This window comes from Triturus cristatus, chromosome 8, assembly GCF_964204655.1.
Source record: "Triturus cristatus chromosome 8, aTriCri1.1, whole genome shotgun sequence".
In the NCBI taxonomy this organism is placed as follows: Eukaryota; Metazoa; Chordata; class Amphibia; order Caudata; family Salamandridae; genus Triturus; species Triturus cristatus.
The window spans coordinates 557,256,442-557,278,292 of NC_140591.1; positions in this window are offsets into that span (position 1 = coordinate 557,256,442).

Genomic DNA, 21,851 nt, shown 5'->3' on the forward strand with positions numbered 1-21,851 from the left:
AGGGACATAGTTCTTACCATCTGCAATGTACCCCTTGCATTCCAAATCACCAGTAAATTAACACATAAGTTTAATTGGTTGCCTGCCATATGCTAGTGGGCAGATATCTGGTTTAAACATTTTAACTTTATTAGCAAGGTTTTTCTCATAAAACACTCTTGGCAGTAGGAAAATCTTAGCCCCAGAATCAAATAACATGTTCACAATTGAAACGCTGCCATTAAAGTAATCAATGGGTCCCTGCTTACTTTCCAGTTGTATCTGCAAGACTATCTCACCACATTTCAGACCATATTATTCACATTAATCATCCATTGAGATCTCTTTCACTTTGTTCTTTTTTGATTGATTTACAATTCTTTACAGAATTACCTTTCTTCCCACACTTTACATATAACACCCCAAGCAGCACAAATATTGTTATTTACCATATGACCTATAACACTGCATCTAAGACACTTTCCTGAATTTTTTTCTTAACATCTCCACCCTGTGTCCTAGTTACGCCATGTACATTTTCTGATGCTGAAGAGTTATTTGACCTTTTTATGACATCAACACAATAAAGAGCATGCTAATTTGCTTTAGCAATAAGTATAACATTGACCAGTTTTGGGTCAACCTTTTGCCAGAGCTCCACTCTGACTTTCTCAATATTACATCCCAACATAAACTGATCCCTTATGCATTCTTCCAGTGCCCCTTCAAATTTACATGAGGAAGGAAGTTTACGTAAGTCAGTAACATAGTTCTCTATGGATTCTTGCAATCGCTTAAACCTTCTATCAAAATGATAGCTTTCCAAAACTTTGCTGACTTTGGGTAGACACTGTTTAGCTAGCTTGAATATACACACTTCATATACATTCAAACCTTCTGCTTCTATTTTATTAATTTCCAGAAGATGTTCAAAATCGTCGTTACCCTCTGGCCCTACACAATGAACAAGTAATTATGTTTTCCTTTCCACACTTAATGAAGTGCCACAGACCCTATCGTAGTGTGAAAATACCTTTTTCCACTTTGACCATTTTATAAGAGGCTCATCTAGTGACGACAAGAAAAATGGAGGAGGTGTGATATTCTGACTCATAGTACACTAAAGTAAATAGTATGAGGAAACGGGCAACATCCAAAGGAGACTGCAAAAAAGCAAGAAGAACAGCTACCAAAATAACCAATACAAAATGTAAAAGTACAATTATTAATAATTATGCATAACCACCTGTACCTGAAATGGGGCCTGAAATGATAATGTCTTTGATGTTTCAACCCTGGCACCTGAGAACATCCTGAACCTCTAGAGAAGTAATGAGAGAAAGAAAACAACGAAAAGAAAGAGAAAAAAATATGTAGCCCACAGATAATGGAGTAAAACTCCAACCAAACAGCCACACTGTCTCAATTTGGGAATGAAAAAAAAAATCATTTTTTCCACAGAATAAACATTTTCTTTTTTCCCTTTTCTTGTCCCAGTTCTAAATGTGTAGCTCACTGAAGATAGATGTGTAGGCAAAGCTGGGCAGGCAAACCTATGAGGAGCGACAATACTGAGGCCAATGGAGAGAAGTCACAAGAAGAAGGCCAATCCAAAATAGAATAGATCAACCCCTGGTTGTGAAGCTCTTCAACGAAGAGAAGTGCAGTTAATGGATCTGCTCAAGCAATAATACGCCAACATGATACTCGAAAAGTCCTATCATTGTAAGATCAGAAAATTCCAGGATTAACAACTAGCCTCCTTCGATAAGTCATGATGTTGCAAGAGCATCTTCCCAGGAGTGTGTATGTCACTAGCTTAGAAAATCCAGTGTGAAACTCTCAGCATGAGAGGTTTCAGAGCACAAGGTTTGACATGGAGAGCTCTTCAGAGAGCGACACAAAATCTTTTCCTACGCAGAGGTTTCAGAGTGTGAGGTTTGCCATTGAGAGCCCTTCAGACAGCAACACAAGAACTTTCCCAGCGCAAGGGTGGGAATGGAGAGCACTATGGACATGAGTTTAGAGAAACCAGCATGGAGAGTGCTCCAGGCAGTGGTACAGACAAGAAACAATCAATTCATAAAATAAAAGCTCACCACATGTCCACCAGATTTCGAACTGTCTGTATTCAAAGAAATAAAAGAGTCACACCACAATATATTGCCTGGAGAAAATTAATCCACAATATATTGCCGGGGCAGAATCCTATGGAGGAGATGAGGCTTTGAACCCAGCTGATTGTCAATGTGAAGAAATAAGGTCACAGGTTCAAACATAAAAGATATTTATGAAGATATACAAAAGAAAATGCCTCCGCCACCAGAAACTCCAACTGTCTTCCAATTGCCTTCGTTCTCAGATCACTGCTTCCAACATTCATACAACTTCTCAAAATTCTAAAAATAACATTCCACAAGCAGAAGAATACACTATTACATACTAACCTAGTCCTCACCAATCAAGGAGAAATAATAGATTCTATCTAGAGCCCTTAGCATAGCAGCTTGGTTTGCTCATAATATTGTCAGTAAATAATTTTTATTTCGATGCACCAACAAGAAGGGGGCACAATATTTTTATAGTTGTGCAGAAAACTAGCTTGATAAAAAAATTAAAAAAAGAACAGGGGAAATTGCTTAACCTAGAGGAGAATCCAGGTTAATATTGACTTGCCCTACCCTAGTAGAATTTATTTCACTTCCAGCTACAGTATCTGAATATAAATGTTTTAAAATATTTATAAATTGATTAGTAAACTTAAATGTATGATGAATTGGAATTAATATGGTTCAATTAACCAGATCAGAATGCTTGCAGTGTTTGCAGTAAAAATGAGAAATAACCAATACCCTGAATTATACAAATTGTATGGCCTGTGATTTCTGTCTGTGGCAAAAAAAGTTCTGGTCCATATAGGTCAACTTTTTGAGTAATGGTCATGATCTAACTAACTAATAATTTGGTAAAATGAAAAAAGCTTGTAGTCAGCATTCAGTAAATATATTAGCCTATAAGGGTTAGGGTTGTCAGATGACTTGGCCTTTTTAAGACAAACTAACCACAATTCAATCAGAAAAAGATATTGAACAGCCAGAAAACAAATTTGTGTTTGGACCTATAATCTAGTCAATGATATAATTATTTCATTTAACTTTGTTTTACCAACCTAATAGCCTCCCTTGGTGTTCACTTTCTTCGTATGATTTTGAATACGTTTTCTCATATATCTGGTCCCCTGTCAAGAATAAAACATAAATAGTTTGTTAGCCTGTGGTAATGCTTTAATATCCAGTAGAAATTTAGTATCATAATTGTGCAGTTTCACTATATTTAAGGCTTCATAAAGGTCCCTAGCCTTCTTCTGGCATTGTTTAAAGAGCTGTGATTTATACTCAATCACTTAGCACTTAGCCTGTGAAAAAAGCTTTAAAAGTTTACCAAACAGTAATAGGGGATGCTGTACTGATTTTAATCTATTTGGTCTTGATGAAGTAGATATATAGGGCCAGATGTACGACCATTTGCTTTTGCGACCCGAAAAATGCTAAAAATTGCAAGTCGCAAAAGCAAATGTACAACAGTGTCAGAGACATTGTTAGCAATTTCCAATGGGGTTGCAAAATGCGAGGCACTTGAATATTAATGAGCCACTCGCAATTTACGACCCCATTGGGAAGGGCTGGCCCTCCCAGGGATGGTGGCCTGCTGGGCTCAGCAGACCTCCATGTCTGGGACTGCTTTTTAATAAAGCAGGTTGTTTAAAAAAAAAAAAAATGCAGCCAGTTTTCCTTAACAGAAAACGGGATGTATTTAAAAGAAAAAGAAACATTTTTGTTTAATTTTTTAAGGGCAGGTAGTGGTCGGTGCCTGCCCTTAAAAAATATTTTCCCATGCTTTCCCAAAGGGAAAGGAGTGCCGTGGGTACCCCTTCCCATTTGCAAATGCTTTACCACCTACTTAGGGTAGGTGGTAAATTGCAACTGTTTTACGACCGCAATTGCAGTGTCAGAACAGTCATACATAGGGCTCAGGCTCACTATTAAGAAGGGACGCCCTTGAGAAGCCCTTTCCTAATAGCGAGTTGCAAATCCTAATTAGCGAGTCGCAAATAAATTGTGACTCGATAATAAGGGTTTGTACATGGCCCTTAGGTATTTCTGCGTGTGCAAATGAGTCGCAAACCCTTTTGTGCATGCAAAAATACTTAATGAATCTGACCCTAAGGGCCTTAATACGATGTTGTGCGGACACCGTATCGTTATGAGAATGGCCTGACCATGGGTCGGCTTACCCCTTACCTTATTATGATGCTACTGCATATGGTGTGTAGAATACTCCCATTTCCCTATGGGAGCTTGTGCTGTGGCTATAAACCGGCGGTAGCATAAGCTCCCATAGAAAAAAGGGAGTTTGTGCACATCGCTGCACCCTGTGGCAGGCACCTCATGGTGCCTTCCACAGGGTGCAGGGATTTACAGGGGGCACCATAAGTGCCCCCTTGGACCCCAACTGGAGGCCCCAAGGAGAAGGGGTCCCTGCTAGGGGCCCCAAAGTCGCTTTGCAACAGGCTTTCCATGTCGGAAAGCCCGGCATGGATGGCCTGTTGGAAAATGACATCGTAATCCAGATGGCAGAAATGCCGTCCTATACGGATTACATTCCGGTTACGACTGGCCGACGGGCTCCTTGAGCCCATCGGAATCCAGCCAGAATGACCGGCTGGTTTAAATTTCGACAACCAGCATTGTAATGCGGCAGTCGAAAGCGAAACCTACCATGTGAGTTGAAAAGCCTCCGACCTGTAGTTGGAGGCTTTCCGACTCACACTGTAATGAGACCCTCAGTTAGAATGCCATCCACTTTGTACATTGTGTCAGCATCATGTGAAGATTCCATCCACATTTGTCCAAACTGGGAGTCAGAAGGTCACAAAAGTATTACATTTTAAGTTCCTCTATTTCCTCCATTGCTGGATGAAGACAAATTCTGACTGCACATTTTTAACAGATTGAGGTGAACTAAGCTTCCTTGATGCATTTTATTATGTTCTCTGCACTGATGAAATCATGTTTTATTATTTTCAGACTGCTATTTGTTTAGAGTTCATGAATGAGGTTGAAAAGGATAGGCCATAGGGTGGACCCTTTTGGGAAACAAGCAACACTGATGTAACCTCAGTAATATGTGTTTCAAATGTGCAATTTAAATCTTTTTAATTTTCTTTTTCCCAAAATGTGAGTTTGGGATAGGTTTAGAGGATTCAGTGATGACTGAATTAAGTGCAGTTTTAATGCATCCTTTGTTTAGACATTAAGAGGCTCTGACACATAGTCCGGAGGTACCTATCAAGGAAAGATATTGAGAAAGCATGGCTTTGTAGACTGTTTTTGCCAGAGGAGGAGTATGGGGTATTCTCTACAATCTGAGTGGTTTGTGTCTTTAATGGCTCTTGGTTGTGGGCACTCACAACCTTGAGAGAAATTGTTCAAAGTGGTGAATATTTTGTTGGAGGTTAGATGGACATTGTCTTCATAAGTACTAGTGATAAGTTCATTCCTAAAAAAAAAGAATCTGAAAAATGTGTTGAATTATGAGTGACTTGAACTATGAAGATGTGGGTTTTGGATTTGCTGATTTATGGCTTGCACATTCTTGGATCATTTTGTGTGTAATTTATGCTGGATACCTTATCTTTTAGAATAATGTTTATATTTGTTTGTAGAAAAATGTTTGTGTGACCTGAATGAGGATAATTTCCTCCAAGCTTGTTCAGCACTTCTCAACATTCATTATTCTCTAATAAACTCTGGAGAGGACACTCTGGAGAATGTGTTATTGGTTTTAGTTTTTAAAGCAAAAGGGAGGTATTATTTGCAATTTTGGGGAGAGTAGAATAGCAGTTACAGAAACAATTGTCTATCACTTCTTGATTACAAGGTGTTTTATGAGATATACTTGGAGTTAAGTTTCATTTTGTCTACAATTCAAATAGTTTTTCCTATACATATGCCTGTTTGTGTTCCAGGGTTACAACTTAAGATTGGCAAGCGTTCAATTCTGTCAACTTTCATAAGTTCTATCGCAATTACCTGATTGTTTTTTTACAAGAATGAGGTAGATTATTGAGCCATTTGTGTGCATGTGTTAGTCACAGCATTTGTCACACTGCTAAGTGGAATGACGCACCTCCACAGATTGCACGGGCTTATTCCATTTACCAATAAAGTTTCAGTTAAAGATGGTGATGTGAAAGGGTGGGAGGTTAAAACTGATTTGAATTATAAATGTACCATTATTTCTTGGAATGTGATATATGATAATACGTCTTCGGTTCAAAAGGGATGAGGTGGAAACCTCAGCTTGGAGAGTTTTTAATGATCTGAATGATGGTGCAAGAATGATAAAGCATTATAAATTGCTTAGATAGATAATTGCAAATCTGACTCCACATTGTATCAGCAGATCAAATAATTGACAGGGATGTCTATGAGGGATTGAAAGGAGTGTTTGAGCCAAGTTCAGTAAGAATGAGAAAAACAAATAATCATTGAAATATTTGTGAAGTGTGTGAGTGTGCTTCTTCGCCTCCTTATGGACTGGAATGCAGCCCAAGGTATTGTCAGTTGCTGAGCTTAATTCCAGCATTCCATCCATTATCTTGTTGTTTGTTGCAGCCTTAAGTTCACCAGGGCACAGTTTAAATGTAGATAAGCGCAGTGCTAAGTGGAATTTGATAAATTTTTGGCCGTTGCTGGCATACTTAATGACATTTGGGGGTGAAATAGAGTAACAGGGTCTGAGTCTCTGGATGAGAAGATTGAGTAATGGTTGCAGTTCCTTTTTGCCCTCAGCAGTTCTCCATAAGGAATGCTCCATTTGAGAGACTCAGGATGGCTGCTGAGGGCATGAAGAACGCTATTGCCTGCCATGGACTTCCTGTACAATGTGGTATGTACCTGGTTGCATTTGGTGGTAAGGCAGACATCAAGATATTCTGCCTTGTTCCTGCAGATGTTGCCACTGAGTACAATGTTTCACTCATTGACATTGAGTTTCTTGATGAATCATGCGCCCCTTTCTCTGGCCCTCTCCAAACGATAAACAGGTCGTCAATGTAGTGTAGCCATACCGACACGTGTTTCAGGTCGTTTTGGAGAGCAGGATTGGTGAAGATGCCCTCCTCCCAGCGCCCCATGAACATATTGGCAAAACTGGGAGCAAAACAGGATCCCATCGCAGTGCCAGTCGTTTGTCTGAACAAGATGTCATTGAACATAAATATATTGTTATGCAGGCTAACTTCTGTCATGTCCAATGGCATCTGACTATGTTCCCGAAATCTCACTGGTCTGCTGTTGAGGTAATGTCTACATGCCTCCAGTCCCTGTGGATGGTCAATAATGGTGTAGAGGCTGTGTACATCAAGCGTGATGAACCAACAGTCCTCATCCCACTGTAGATCTTTGATTTTGTACAAAAAAGTCCTTAGTGTCCCTAAGATAGCTGGGGAGTCTGATGACATGATCTTTCAGAAAGTGGTCTATGTACTTGGAGACATGTTCAGCTACACTGCCCCTAGATGACACAATGGGACGCCCGGGAGGTCCCTTCCATGTGGCGAGATTATCCCAAATGGTCGTGATGTTCCTATTATACTCGTCAAACACAATGGGAACGTAGAATTTGATATTGTCAAGCTGTCTCGAAGCTTCCTCTATCCAGGATGACAACAATGCCACCCTTGTCTGCAGGGCGAATGACAATGTTGTCATCTTCCATGAGGCTCTTGAGAGCTGCCCTCTGGTCGTGTGTGAGATTCATCCCTCTTTTGTTATATGCTCCCTTGCGCCTGTGCCTGAGGTTGTTAAATGCATTGCTCACACAGTCGTGGAAGGTATCCATGTTATTGTGGGGGAGAATGGGTAGAAAGGATGATTTGGGTCTGAAACCTGATGATGTAGAGGCATCGGTGGTTATCTGTAACTCATCAAGTAACTGAGTGGGGTTGGTATCCTGTTCTGGGATCAACTCAGTTTCACCCAACTCAGTCATGGTAGTGAGTGTGTTTATGTCCCCTATATTGAATTCAGTACTGCCACTGATGGGATGAGTGCTAGTGACCTTGCGGGCATAGGGTCCCCTAAGCTTGTGCCACTTTTTAAGCTTAAGCTTCCTAGTGTATTTGAACAGGTCAATCCTGGCCTCCACATAATTAAAGGGTACAACGGACAGAAGGAAAGTCCCAAACAAAGTGTACGTTTTTCTAAGTCACTCAAAGGTCTTTCGAGAGATTAATAATAGTTTTGCTCACCATTGTCACATCCATTAGTAGACTTTTCTGCCGCGTGTCTTGCTTCCCATGCCGCCACGTCCTCTGACTCTTCTCCCACCGTTGTCTGAGTCTTGTTCTCCGGTTCCTACATTTCCTCGTCCCCTGCCCTGTCCACGTCCTCTCTGGCCCCTTGTCCTTGGCACTGGGGTTTCCCGCATGGTTTGTTTGCCTCGTCGCGTGGTCCGATACGTGGACGAATGTTACGTTCCTCTACTGGGATTTTTTCCACTGAATTGTCCGATTTGCTTTTGCTGGCTGTGGAGACCTCTATTGTCCCTGTTGCTGCTGCCTTATTAGTGGTACTGGTGTCTTCTTGTGTGGTCTGTTGGTTGTAAAGATGGTTGTACTTGCGGCTGAAGGTCAGAATTCTGCCGCTCTCATAATCCCCATAGTCGCAATCAAGTTTCCTCTGTTTGCCGGCTTTGATGTTATCTTCGTGTTTATGCAGTATGTCCTTTATAGTAGTCAGCTGTTTATTGAACGCATCTGCTCCCAACTGGCTGGTGAGGTCATCCGTCAATTCTTTGATCTGGTTAAGGATCAGATCACGGTTTATGCATGCGTATTTTATTAAGATTTCCAACATCTGTTTAGAGCTCTGCGAGGAATTCTCAGACCATTCCTCTAGTGGGTTGGGTGTCTCATTTGTGGGGGTGGTGAAGATTTGAAGGCCTCGAGGTGCCATCCCTTGATCCACATAGTTCTGCAGGGAAATGGCTTCCCACCACTTCGAAATTTCTGTCCTTTTGAGTTTTTCAAATCTCCTTAATTTATCTTTAGTTGTGTTGTCATTTCTAGGGGATGACCCTTGCCTCCTAGTGAACATTAATCTGGCCGCCTGCCTCCTCTATTCTTCCTCCTCCATGTTGCACTGTACTTGGTGAATAAATAGTCAGAGAAACGGTGCCCTTCACTCCCCCTGTAATCCTCAGGTTCTCTCTGCCATGCGACCTGGGGTGCCTGACGATAGTTCACTACACACCCCCGGGAGGTAAATGACTCGTAGGATGGATCGTGCGGGTACAGTGATGTGCGTACGGATCAATGTGTCAGCATTATCGAACAAGTGAGTCCTAGGCACCGCAGGTAGCCTGCATCCCCGCTGACCCAGGAGGCGAGAAAAGACATGCAGCCTCTTACCTCAGCACTTGTCCTGTTGCCCTGGGAAGGAAGGATACCAGCAGGAACCAACTACAAAATACACGTAGCATAAAAATAATGGCTGCTAAATGAAAACAAAAACTACCACCCTCTATAAAATACAATTGATGTTTAACAGAAAAATCTCAATAAATGTATATCAACATATTAACAGTGTTAAACATTTTTTTAGAGCAACTCTAAAAAAGAATTAAAAAACAGAAATGATTATATAAATTATAAAGAAAACAGTAGTATAACTCTTCAGTTATTACAAAATATTACTATTTATTATATACTTAACAAAGTATATAAACCCTGTAAAAATAGAAACATTAATATATAACAGCATTTTGTAAAAATATTAACAAATATAAATGTGCTTAAAATGGTAAAGAAAGACATTACGGCCCTAACTAGGATGTCGGGCGGACTTGAGTCTGCCCAACACCGTTTTGGTGTGGGAACTGACTGACCGTAGGTTCTGAACACCCTATCACATGGAGCATTGCATACTCCCATTTCCATATGGGAGCTTGTGCAGCGGAAAGAAACTGACCGCAGCACAAGCTCACATAGAGAAATGGGAGTTCCAGTAAATCCCTGAACCACAGTTCCTGGCACACGGTGCAAGGATTTACAGAGGGGCATGATAGATGCCCCAGTGGCCCACAACCATAGGCCGCCAGATGCATGGGAACCCCCAAAGTTGCTGCCCAATAGGCTTTTCATGTCAGAAGGCCTGACATGAAAAATCTGGCAGTAATCAACATCATAATCCTGACAGTGGATATGTAGTCGGAGGCTTTCCCACTGACATCCTAATGAGCCCCTACATGTTTTATCACAGTTTTACAGGGTTCTAGCACAATATAATATTTAAAACTTTTTAATTTACATTTAAAAACCAGATACATGTTTAAATTAAAGTGAACATTTACATTAAGTAAAATATGAAAATATTATGTATGAAAGACTAAATAAATTACAATGTAAAAACCATCATGTGCGTCTTTCAATGAAAACAATCCTCATATTATTTTGTGTGAAATGTTTATTAAATAAAAACTTTACATCTACAACTCACACTGTAATGTAACATATTAGGGTAAAGGCATTAGACACTAACAAGGTTACATTTGCTGTTCCATCTGCAAACTAAACCATTATTTTGTATGAAATGCTTATTAAATAAAAACTTTACATCTATAACTCACACTGTAATGTAACATATTAGGGTAAAGGCATTAGACACTAACAAGGTTACATTTGCTGTTCCAACTGCAAAATAAACCCTTTTCCAGAAGGTGTTGGACACTAAAGGGTTGGCATTTAAAATTCCCGTTCCGATCTCAACCATTTTTGGGGATGTATTGGACACTACAGGAATCATATTTGCCATTCTCACTTTAAACCATTTAGGGAATGTGTTGGACAATAACAGGGTCCCATTTACTATTTCCACTCTAATCTAAAACGATTTGATAATGGTGTTGGGAACCAAAGGTGTACCACTAGCTATTCCCACTGAAATCTAAACCAATTGGGGAAGGTGTCGGACACTAAAGGGGTTACATTTACTATTCCCACTGCAAACAACACCATTTTAGGAAAGGTGTTGCACGCTAAAGGATGTATATTTACTATTCCAACTCCAATCTAATCCATTTTGGGAGGGTTTTGGACACTAAAGGGGTTTCACTTACAATTCCAACTCCAATCTAATTTAATTTGGTTAACTGAAGGGGTCACATTTACTATACTCACTCCAATCTGAACCATTATTGGGATGATGTTGGCTACTAAACCAGTAATAAATACTATTCTCATTCCAATCTGAACTATTTTAGGGGAGATGTTGGACACTAAAGGGGCCACACTTACTGTTACCACTCCGTTCTAAAACAACTTGGGGAAGGTATTGGACACTAAGGGGGGGCCACGGTTACTTTTCCCACTCCAATCTAAAACAATTTGGTTAAGGTGTTGGACACTAGTGGGGTCACAATTACTATTCGCACTTTAATCTAAACTAATTTGTGCAAAGTGTTGGACACTTAAAGGATCACTTTGACGGATCCCATTCCAATGTAAACCAACTTCAGAAAAGATATCAGAGCTTTTTAGGTATCCCTCCATTATAACAAATAAAATCTTACATTGTCAACATGTAATGAAAATTGTATTATTAATATTATTATAATTGTTGTTATGTGTATTATTATTATTATTATTATTATTATTATTATTATTATTAATACTACTACTACCACTTCTACTACTAATAATAATAATAATAATTATTATTATTATTATTATTATTATTATTATTATTATTATTATTATTATATTTAATTATTAGAATTAAAACGTAACCAAATGAACAACACACATGTTCCTAAATAAAAAAAAAACAAACACAATAATAAAACATAGAACTAAATAGATATACTAAACTCTTGCCAGCATAAAAAACCTTCTTTTTTTATTTAAGTAAAGCAAATACAATACAATTATAGCATACCAATAAATAAATAAAAAGTATATTGTTTGCCATATTAAATCACACACTTAAAAACAAATGATTGATATTAAGAATATCATTTATAAATATTTCTATACAAATATCTCATATGTTTTAAAAACATAAATACACATAAGGGGTGATTCATTTTATCTTACACTTTTGTGCAAGTTTACAATTTTCTGCTATTCACAGATACATTTTCCGAGTATATCTTTACAACTGTGGAGCCTCCGCACATAAAATATTAGGACTACCAGCAGAAGACTAGATATATGATAAAATGTCTTGAACTCCAGATCCTTTTTTACTCAACCTTTCCTCCTCTAGTGTTGCATATCTTCAGTCTGAAGTTACGGCAGGTGTACAGTTCTCACTATACAGTGGTCCTATGTAGCCTGAACGGATTATCTTGTGGTGAGATATTGGAGCTACCTCTTGCTGCTGCTTCGCCCTGATTGAACCTTCTAGCTCATTTGCCTTTTTCCTTAAGTCTCTTGTGCATCTCACTCATTTGCTGTTCTCCTTAAATCTCTTGTGCCTCTCGCTCATTTTACTTTCTCCTTATTTCTTGTGCCTTTATCCTCAATTATTGTGCCTTTTCACTCAATTGTTGTGCCTTCTTGTTGATTACATTCTTGCCTCCTGTTTTTCCCCTTCCCCCCTCTGGCCAAGCTCCTCTCCTGATTGCTAACACTCTCTCACCTCGCACCAACCTCACCTATTGCCTCCCCGCTCCCCTCCTTTCTCCTAGGACCTACTTAATGGAGGCCGCAGAGTGCTTAAAATAGTAAAGAAAGACATTACGGCTCTAACTAGGATGTCGGGCGGACTTGAGTCTGCCCAACACCGTTTTGGTGTGGGAACTGACTGACCGTAGGTTCTGAACACCCTATCACATGGAGCATTGCATACTCCCATTTCCATATGGGAGCTTGTGCAGCGGAAAGAAACTGACCGCAGCACGAGCTCACATAGAGAAATGGGAGTTCCAGTAAATCCCTGAACCACAGTTCCTGGCACACGGTGCAAGGATTTACAGAGGGGCATGATAGATGCCCCAGTGGCCCACAACCATAGGCCGCCAGATGCATGGGATCCCCCAAAGTTGCTTTCCAATAGGCTTTTCATGTCAGAAAGCCTGACATGAAAAATCTGGCGGTAATCAACATCATAATCCTGACAGTGGACATGTAGTCGGAGGCTTTCCCACTGACATCCTAATGAGCCCCTACATGTTTTATCACAGTTTTACAGGGTTCTAGCACAATATAATATTTAAAACTTTTTAATTTACATTTAAAAACCAGATACATGTTTAAACTAAAGTGAACATTTACATTAAGTAAAATATGAAAATATTATGTATGAAAGACTAAATAAATTACAATGTAAAAACCATCATGTGCGTCTTTCAATGAAAACAAACCTCATATTATTTTGTGTGAAATGTTTATTAAATAAAAACTTTACATCTACAACTCACACTGTAATGTAACATATTAGGGTAAAGGCATTAGACACTAACAAGGTTACATTTGCTGTTCCATCTGCAAACTAAACCATTATTTTGTATGAAATGCTTATTAAATAAAAACTTTACATCTATAACTCACACTGTAATGTAACATATTAGGGTAAAGGCATTAGACACTAACAAGGTTACATTTGCTGTTCCAACTGCAAAATAAACCCTTTTCCAGAAGGTGTTGGACACTAAAGGGTTGGCATTTAAAATTCCCATTCCGATCTCAACCATTTTTGGGGATGTATTGGACACTACAGGAATCATATTTGCCATTCTCACTTTAAACCATTTAGGGAATGTGTTGGACAATAACAGGGTCCCATTTACTATTTCCACTCTAATCTAAAACGATTTGATAATGGTGTTGGGAACCAAAGGTGTACCACTAGCTATTCCCACTGAAATCTAAACCAATTGGGGAAGGTGTCGGACACTAAAGGGGTTACATTTACTATTCCCACTGCAAACAACACCATTTTAGGAAAGGTGTTGAACGCTAAAGGATGTATATTTACTATTCCAACTCCAATCTAATCCATTTTGGGAGGGTTTTGGACACTAAAGGGGTTTCACTTACAATTCCAACTCCAATCTAATTTAATTTGGTTAACTAAAGGGGTCACATTTACTATACTCACTCCAATCTGAACCATTTTTGGGATGATGTTGGCCACTAAACCAGTAATAAATACTATTCTCATTCCAATCTGAACTATTTTAGGGGAGATGTTGGACACTAAAGGGGCCACACTTACTGTTACCACTCCGTTCTAAAACAACTTGGGGAAGGTATTGGACACTAAGGGGGGGCCACAGTTACTTTTCCAACTCCGATCTAAAACAATTTGGTTAAGGTGTTGGCCACTAGTGGGGTCACAATTACTATTCCCACTTTAATCTAAACTAATTTGTGCAAAGTGTTGGACACTTAAAGGATGACTTTGACGGATCCCATTCCAATGTAAACCAACTTCAGAAAAGATATCAGAGCTTTTTAGGTATCCCTCCATTATAACAAATAAAATCTTACATTGTCAACATGTAATGAAAATGTTCTTATTAATATTATTATAATTGTTGTTATGTGTATTATCGTTATTATTATTATTATTATTATTATTATTATTATTATTATTATTATTATTATTATTATTATTATTATTATCATTATTATTATTAATACTACTACTACTACTTCTACTAATAATAATAATAATTATTATTATTATTATTATTATCATTATTATTATATTTAATTATTAGAATTAAAACGTAACCAAATGAACAACACACATGTTCCTAAATCAAAAAAAACAAACACAATAATAAAACATAGAACTAAATAGATATACTAAACTCTAGCCAGCATAAAAAACCTTATTTTTTTATTTAAGTAAATCAAATACAATACAATTATAGCATACCAATAAATAAATAAAAAGTATATTGTTTGCCATATTAAATCACACACTTAAAAACAAATGATTGATATTAAGAATATCATTTATAAATATTTCTATACAAATATCTCATACGTTTTAAAAACATAAATACACATAAGGGGTGATTCATTTTATCTTACACTTTTGTGCAAGTTTACAATTTTCTGCTATTCACAGATACATTTTCCGAGTATATCTTTACAACTGTGGAGCCTCCGCACATAAAATAATAGGACTACCAGCAGAAGACTAGATATATGATAAAATGTCTTGAACTCCAGATCCTTTTTTATTCAACCTTTTCTCCTCTAGTGTTGCATATCTTCAGTCTGAAGTTACGGCAGGTGTACAGTTCTCACTATACAGTGGTCCTATGTAGCCTGAACGGATTATCTTGTGGTGAGATATTGGAGCTAGCTCTTGCTGCTGCTTCGCCCTGATTGAACCTTCTAGCTCATTTGCCTTTTTCCTTAAGTCTCTTGTGCATCTCACTCATTTGCTGTTCTCCTTAAATCTCTTGTGCCTCTCGCTCATTTTACTTTCTCCTTATTTCTTGTGCCTTTATCCTCAATTATTGTGCCTTTTCACTCAATTGTTGTGCCTTCTTGTTAATTACATTCTTGCCTCCTGTTTTTCCCCTTCCCGCCTCTGGCCAAGCTCCTCTCCTGATTGCTGACACTCTCTCACCTCGCGCCAACCTCACCTATTGCCTCCCCGCTCCCCTCCTTTCTCCTAGGACCTACTTAATGGAGGCCGCAGAGCCAAAGGTGCACCGAAGGCAAGATCGTCTGCAGCTGCACCTGGACCACACCCAGCATCAAGCCCCCTGGCTCCCAGCCCAACCGCAGGTACAACACCACCACCCTCCACACCCTGAACACAAGAAGCTCCAGCGAACACTGATTTTTCACCACACCCTATGGTAGTACAGTCTTCCTGCACCAGTTGCACATTCTCCCACACCAGCACAACCACCGCTATGCAGCAGCAACACGCCTACCTCTCAACACGTCACACCAGACGTGCCACACCGACTCCACTGCATACTTCTCAACATGTGCTCTATTTGCAAGCATTCCACAGAAGTACAGGATCTCATCATTACTCTTGCACCTGACATCGTCTGTCCTCACTGAGACCTGGCTCATTCCTTCATCCACCCCTGACATCACCACAGCCATTCTGATGTGTCAAAATCTTGTAACACTGTGCAGGCATACCATAGGCGATGAAATAACCCTTTCTAGACTCTTCCCTCCTTGGCTCACCGCAAACTTCATTTTACTACTATGATCTCCCAAAAAATCCTTTCTAAATTCTTCCCTCATGTATCACTCCTTTGACTCATATTAAACCTCATTTTACTACTATGATGTCCCTAATCCCTTTCAGGAGTCTCTTCCCTTCTCCATCTCTCCTTTTACTCATCCCAAACCTCATCTTTTTACTATCATCTCCCCAATAACACTTTCTAGACTCTTCCCTCTTTTATCCCTCCATAATTCTATTCAAAAAAGTCCTGTCCAGTGCTCAAATTAACTCATATTTTCCTATACTAACCCACCACTAATCATTTTTGCGTTCCGAAGTAGTGTGCTAATCACTGAAAACCGCTTTGACGCTTCATCAGGAGGAATAAGCGCTATATAAATATAATTGCAATTACTTAATAAAAATGTCATCTTTATCGCCTTGAAATCATTCTTGATGGAATTGCCAAGCAGTACATCTTAGATAATATTGTAATCTGTTTAGTTACTGCTATGTGACAGTACGTTATCTCACATTATGTTGCAGATATTCCATTTGAAATATTACATATGCCATGCGCTCTAATGCGCATGGTGGTCAGGACAACTGCCATGTTTGGGACAGAGTATCTTGTCTGCTAAACTCCAAATAATGCCCATAATGTTACAAGGATGTGTAATGTGTAAATTTGGAAAATGCAGGTTTATGTTCGACTTAGATTTAATTAATTTGATTTGATACAGATTACCTTGCTACTTCGAATTGTGTCTTTCTTTAAGTAGCATATTGCAATTTATAATGTTTCATGATATCATGAGATATAATACAAATTATGTAACAACGTAAAATGACTCTTTCCTAATTGTGTAAACTAAGGAGTTGTGAAGGTCAAAGTCAAGATCAAAAATTGCAGTCCCCTAGGGTAATGGATGGATTGATCTATTTAAAAGAGGATACAAAGGCTAATGATTTGTTTTTTTTAATAGAAGCCCTATAAAAACATGCAAAATCACCTCAGATGGTTTAATACCTAGCAGCTACTGAAAAGAAAGGACACTAGAAAAGAATTCCAAAGCTTCATTATGCACACTTTAAAATGATAATGTCCCACAATCTACAATAGTAATTAACTGTGGTTAGTGATACCCTGAAGAGATGCAATTAGCCCATAATGTATTCTACACTCTAAAATATACATTTTAATGTCTTTATTTATTATTTATATGAAGGATTAATAGGGCATTTTCAGAGGAAAAAATGCATAGTCCCCAGGAACAAGTAACAGCTATCTCTTTAATCTGCTGCTACATACATCTGTAAAAGATGATTAAGATTGTTGAGGCTATTTAAAGACATGTTCATTAGCCATACTTATCCTCACATTAAAAAGTAACCTCTGAAGGAAAGTTCTTGCCAAAGTTAAAGCAAAATATACTATTTCAATTTCCCTGGTACTCAATCGGCCATCTTAGTGTTTAATATGCATGAGAGACCTCTGGGTAAACCTCTTGAATGCATTCACATGCCAGATTGCGTTAAACACCATTGCTCTCAGACTCGGTGTCCCCACCTTACAGAGGACGTCGCCGTGTCTACAGCAACTCCCCTATCGGCCTTTCCGAATGGAAGTGCATTTTTCAACACACCTCGGCCCTCATGTATTTAATTTTTACGTGCGTGCCCCCGTAATGAATGGTATAGCATCAATTTAATGTCCATTGTAAAGGCTGCCTTCATAGGGCTAAATCGCATTGAATAACACCCCTCCCCCCCTGCCACCCGTGCCAAACTTTAGTAAATAAGGTCCCTTGTATCCCTGTAAACAACACTTCACATCTCTGTGAAATAGGTCTTTCTAAGCACAGTAATGTAAATGGTACACTTGTTCTCCAAAAAGCTAGTCTCGCCACAAGGGCAGCTCTCGACTGCTCCCATAGCGATGCCATTTTAAACTCCGCCAATAAACATTTTGCGCCTGGCCTCCGTATTAAGGGTGTCCTTTAAAGAAGGTCATTTGAACAATACAGCAGTCCAGTCGATTGTGTCTTGCTGCACTTTTCCTTTTATGCACTATCATCATTGTCCGCAATGGAGCCCCAGCAGCTAGCCAGGGCCATGAGTCCCACAAATGTCATTTCTGGGCAGGTTGAGCCTCCAGGCCCATGCCATTCATCTCTTTATTTAACTGCAACGGAAGCGTGTGCACGCAGACTAATGCACATGGAAACTTAAAGCAATCAGTAAATGCGCAGCAACACCAGACACTTTCAAACGAGGGCATTGTCCATAAAGCAAAGATTGCACTCTGCAGCGACATGAAAGGCTCCAAGGACAGCTGTGCTCACCTCTGCAAAGCTCTTTTTGAGCCACTTATGAATGCAACAACAGCTACGCCGAATGATTCCAGCAGTACCAATGTAATGAAAGCTTCAAGCATTGATAAGGCACACACGTTCTTTAAAGTAGCTTGAAATGTTGTGCAGAATAAAAAAGAAAATTGAAATAAGGGGCAAAGATGTTCTAAACCAAAATATTCATAACATGAAAATATATATATTTTTTTAATGTTATTGCCCCCTGCCAACTTTTCTTCCTTCAAAAAATTAAAATTATGAACCCACCCCGGACTTTGAAATGTCAGTACAATCTCTTTTCCATGTACATGGCAGACAGAGATTCTCTTTCATTTATTCTGTTATAGTTCACCTCATGCGAGAGCATTTTCACTCATTCACAGGTCTTTTTTGTCTTTAAGGTAAGGAAATGGGCCTATTCCAATTGTCACTTTCATCTCTACACTGGTTCCCTTTAGGAACAGTATTCAATTTAGGGCTGAGCTTCATATTTACGAAATAATGCACCTGAATCAAACTTTATAATTCACTGATAAATTAACTAGGGGTGGAGGTTAAAGACTATTTAAGATCACAACGCTCCTAAAGTGAAACACAAAGTCAATAGGTCTCCACTGGGACCCGGTAGCTCAGAATACGTCAGCATGCACTGGTGTGGCTGGGCGCTGCCAAACAAATAAATAAAGGGGGAGCTGCCCGTTCGTGGTCAGTCCCAAACTTTATGCATGTATGAGCTGATGTCGTTCATTGGGGGCTGGAACCTAGCAGTAGTTTCAACAAGTGGCCCCCAGCATAGTCTCATCTGTGAAGCATAATTCCTTTGCAATGCTTATTTATTTGTTTGATATAGCCACCATAAATACAAGTGCATCTGTAGTGGCCATCTTGCAAAGGGAATTCAATCTAGAGATGCAGTATGTGGCTGGGTATGCATCCAAGGTGGCCATCCCTCACTACATTTTGATATGTTTTAACAAATACTTTTCAAAGACGGCCACTGTGAAGCGGTATACCTCAGTGGCAGCCATCTTTCAATATTTTTAGTTTTATTTTAAAACATCCAGATTCTTGCAACTCTGTAACAGCCATCTTTGAATTGAGATTGTTAAGATGAAACAAAGAACAGTCACAGATGGATATGCATACACAGTTATTTGCCACTAGCTTATATTGGCTGGAATAACTATTTCCAGATGGCAGCCAGCCAATATCATGGTAGTCTGTTAAAAATGCAAAACATGAAACAAGAAGAATTGGGAGGCAATAGAATGCTTGATAAAGGCTGGCAAGGGTGAAAGAGAGAAGGTTTTGGGAGAAGGGGGGAGGAAATGGTACTGTCCATTCAAAGCAAGGAAGCACAGCCTGATGTCAGCAATGGAAGGATACATTCATATAAAACACAGTGATACCAAAACACTTCAGGGTGACACAAATGCAATCATAGGAATGAATGCCACTGAACCAGAAACAAGGAAGTGAGACAGACAACAAAGCATCATGAGTGAGAAGCAGATACAAATCACACTTTAAGCATATATAATGTATTGGAAACAATAGGACTCAAACACACTAAAGCTGCCTGTAGTCGAGACCTTAAACACACAAGACTCACCCATGCCAATTGAAATGTGCTCCCAGACAATGAAACTGTGGCGCACTGGACCTGATTTACAAATATTCATACCCAGCGTTACGTACTATTAATAATAACATCCCACATGCATGTAAAACATTGACTTCAGTGAATTCACAAATCCTACCAACATCTTGCAAATTCAAATCAGAAGTGGACTGTGAGATATCTAGGTTTGAATACAATTGCAAGATTTCACTGAAAATGTTACTGGGTGTACTATTAAGCCTCAGTTGTGAAAACATAATATTGCACCATATAAAAATTAGTATAACCCTAATTGCATTCACGACAAAGCAGTTACACAACAAATCCATTGCAGGTTGGTGCAAATCCTCACCCTCTTACACTGCAGCAACAAACTCTTCCAGTGGCTCATTAAAAAGATGAAGTCAGTACCGATGAAGATGGAAGAAAACTTCACTTAAGAGGGGGTCGTTTTTGTGGTCACTTATCTGGTAGACTACAGTGGAAAACTCTGCGGTCTAACTCCACACACTGTCAGCAGACCTTCAAACACACATTACAGGTTGTCTATGACAAGGTGAATACAATGGGAGAGAAAAGACGGGCAATTACGACTTTGCTAGTGTGGCGCGGGGTCATGCCCACTGCTGCATCGCTAAAGCTGTAGTCAGTCCTCCCACCAGGTTAGGAGTTTCCTACTCTCTGGTGGGCTTTTTTTTTACATTCCCACGGCAGTGCCCTGAAAATGGGCACTGCAATAGGAACGCCAAAAACAGTTTCTGCATGGCATGGACACAGGGAGCCACACTTTGTTCCCCCTGTGTGCATCCACATATGGAGGAGGAACAGGGGCTCATCAGTGCCCCTTTGATTTCTTTTCTGCCACAGTGTTCCAGGAGGAGGAACCTCCATGACACTGCCAACGGAGAGGACATTTGTAATACGCTTAGGGGGACTGTGGCTTTCTCGCCAAGCATATTGCAGGCTCCTGAGCGCCGCAACACTGCCAGGAAACAGCAGTTCCCAGGCAGCTGCGGCAGGGCTGTGGTGGTCTGACCACCAAAATCGTAATAGGGCGGTCAGGAGACCGCCACCGCTGAGCCCCATGAGTCTGGTGGTTTGTGGATCGCCAGACTCGTATTAGTCCCTTAGTAGGGACATCAAGGAGAAATGTATGACTCATCGACAGTGTCAAAGCATCATAATCCATGCTCACTACAGAGCTTTGAACGCTAAAATGCTACTCACTCTTCAAAATGTTTACAAAATACACTTACCCTGTTACCAACTCTTTGAAGGCAAACAGGCAGCCTATTATTTTGTGATCTTTAACTCTGAATCTTAACTTTGCAGGACCATAAGTACCATGGTCGCTGCTACTACCACAACACATATTGAGGATATCAAGATGATGCTATGGGGAGGAAATGCCTATTTCAGTGACATAGGCAGGTAGGTATGCTATGGGCATCACCCATAGTGCCTTGCCTTCAGATCATTCCGATTTTGTCCACAGAGGTCATCATAACTTTGTCTTCAGGGGCACCATAGATACTCTACCTGGCTCAAAACCTATGTACAACTGCAGCAATGTCGGATGCATATATGCCCATACCTGCCTTGTTTTCTGTCCAAGTGTCATACATTTCCTTTGCAACCTGTTTAGTAGCAACACTAGTTTCGTTGTTGCTGAAATTC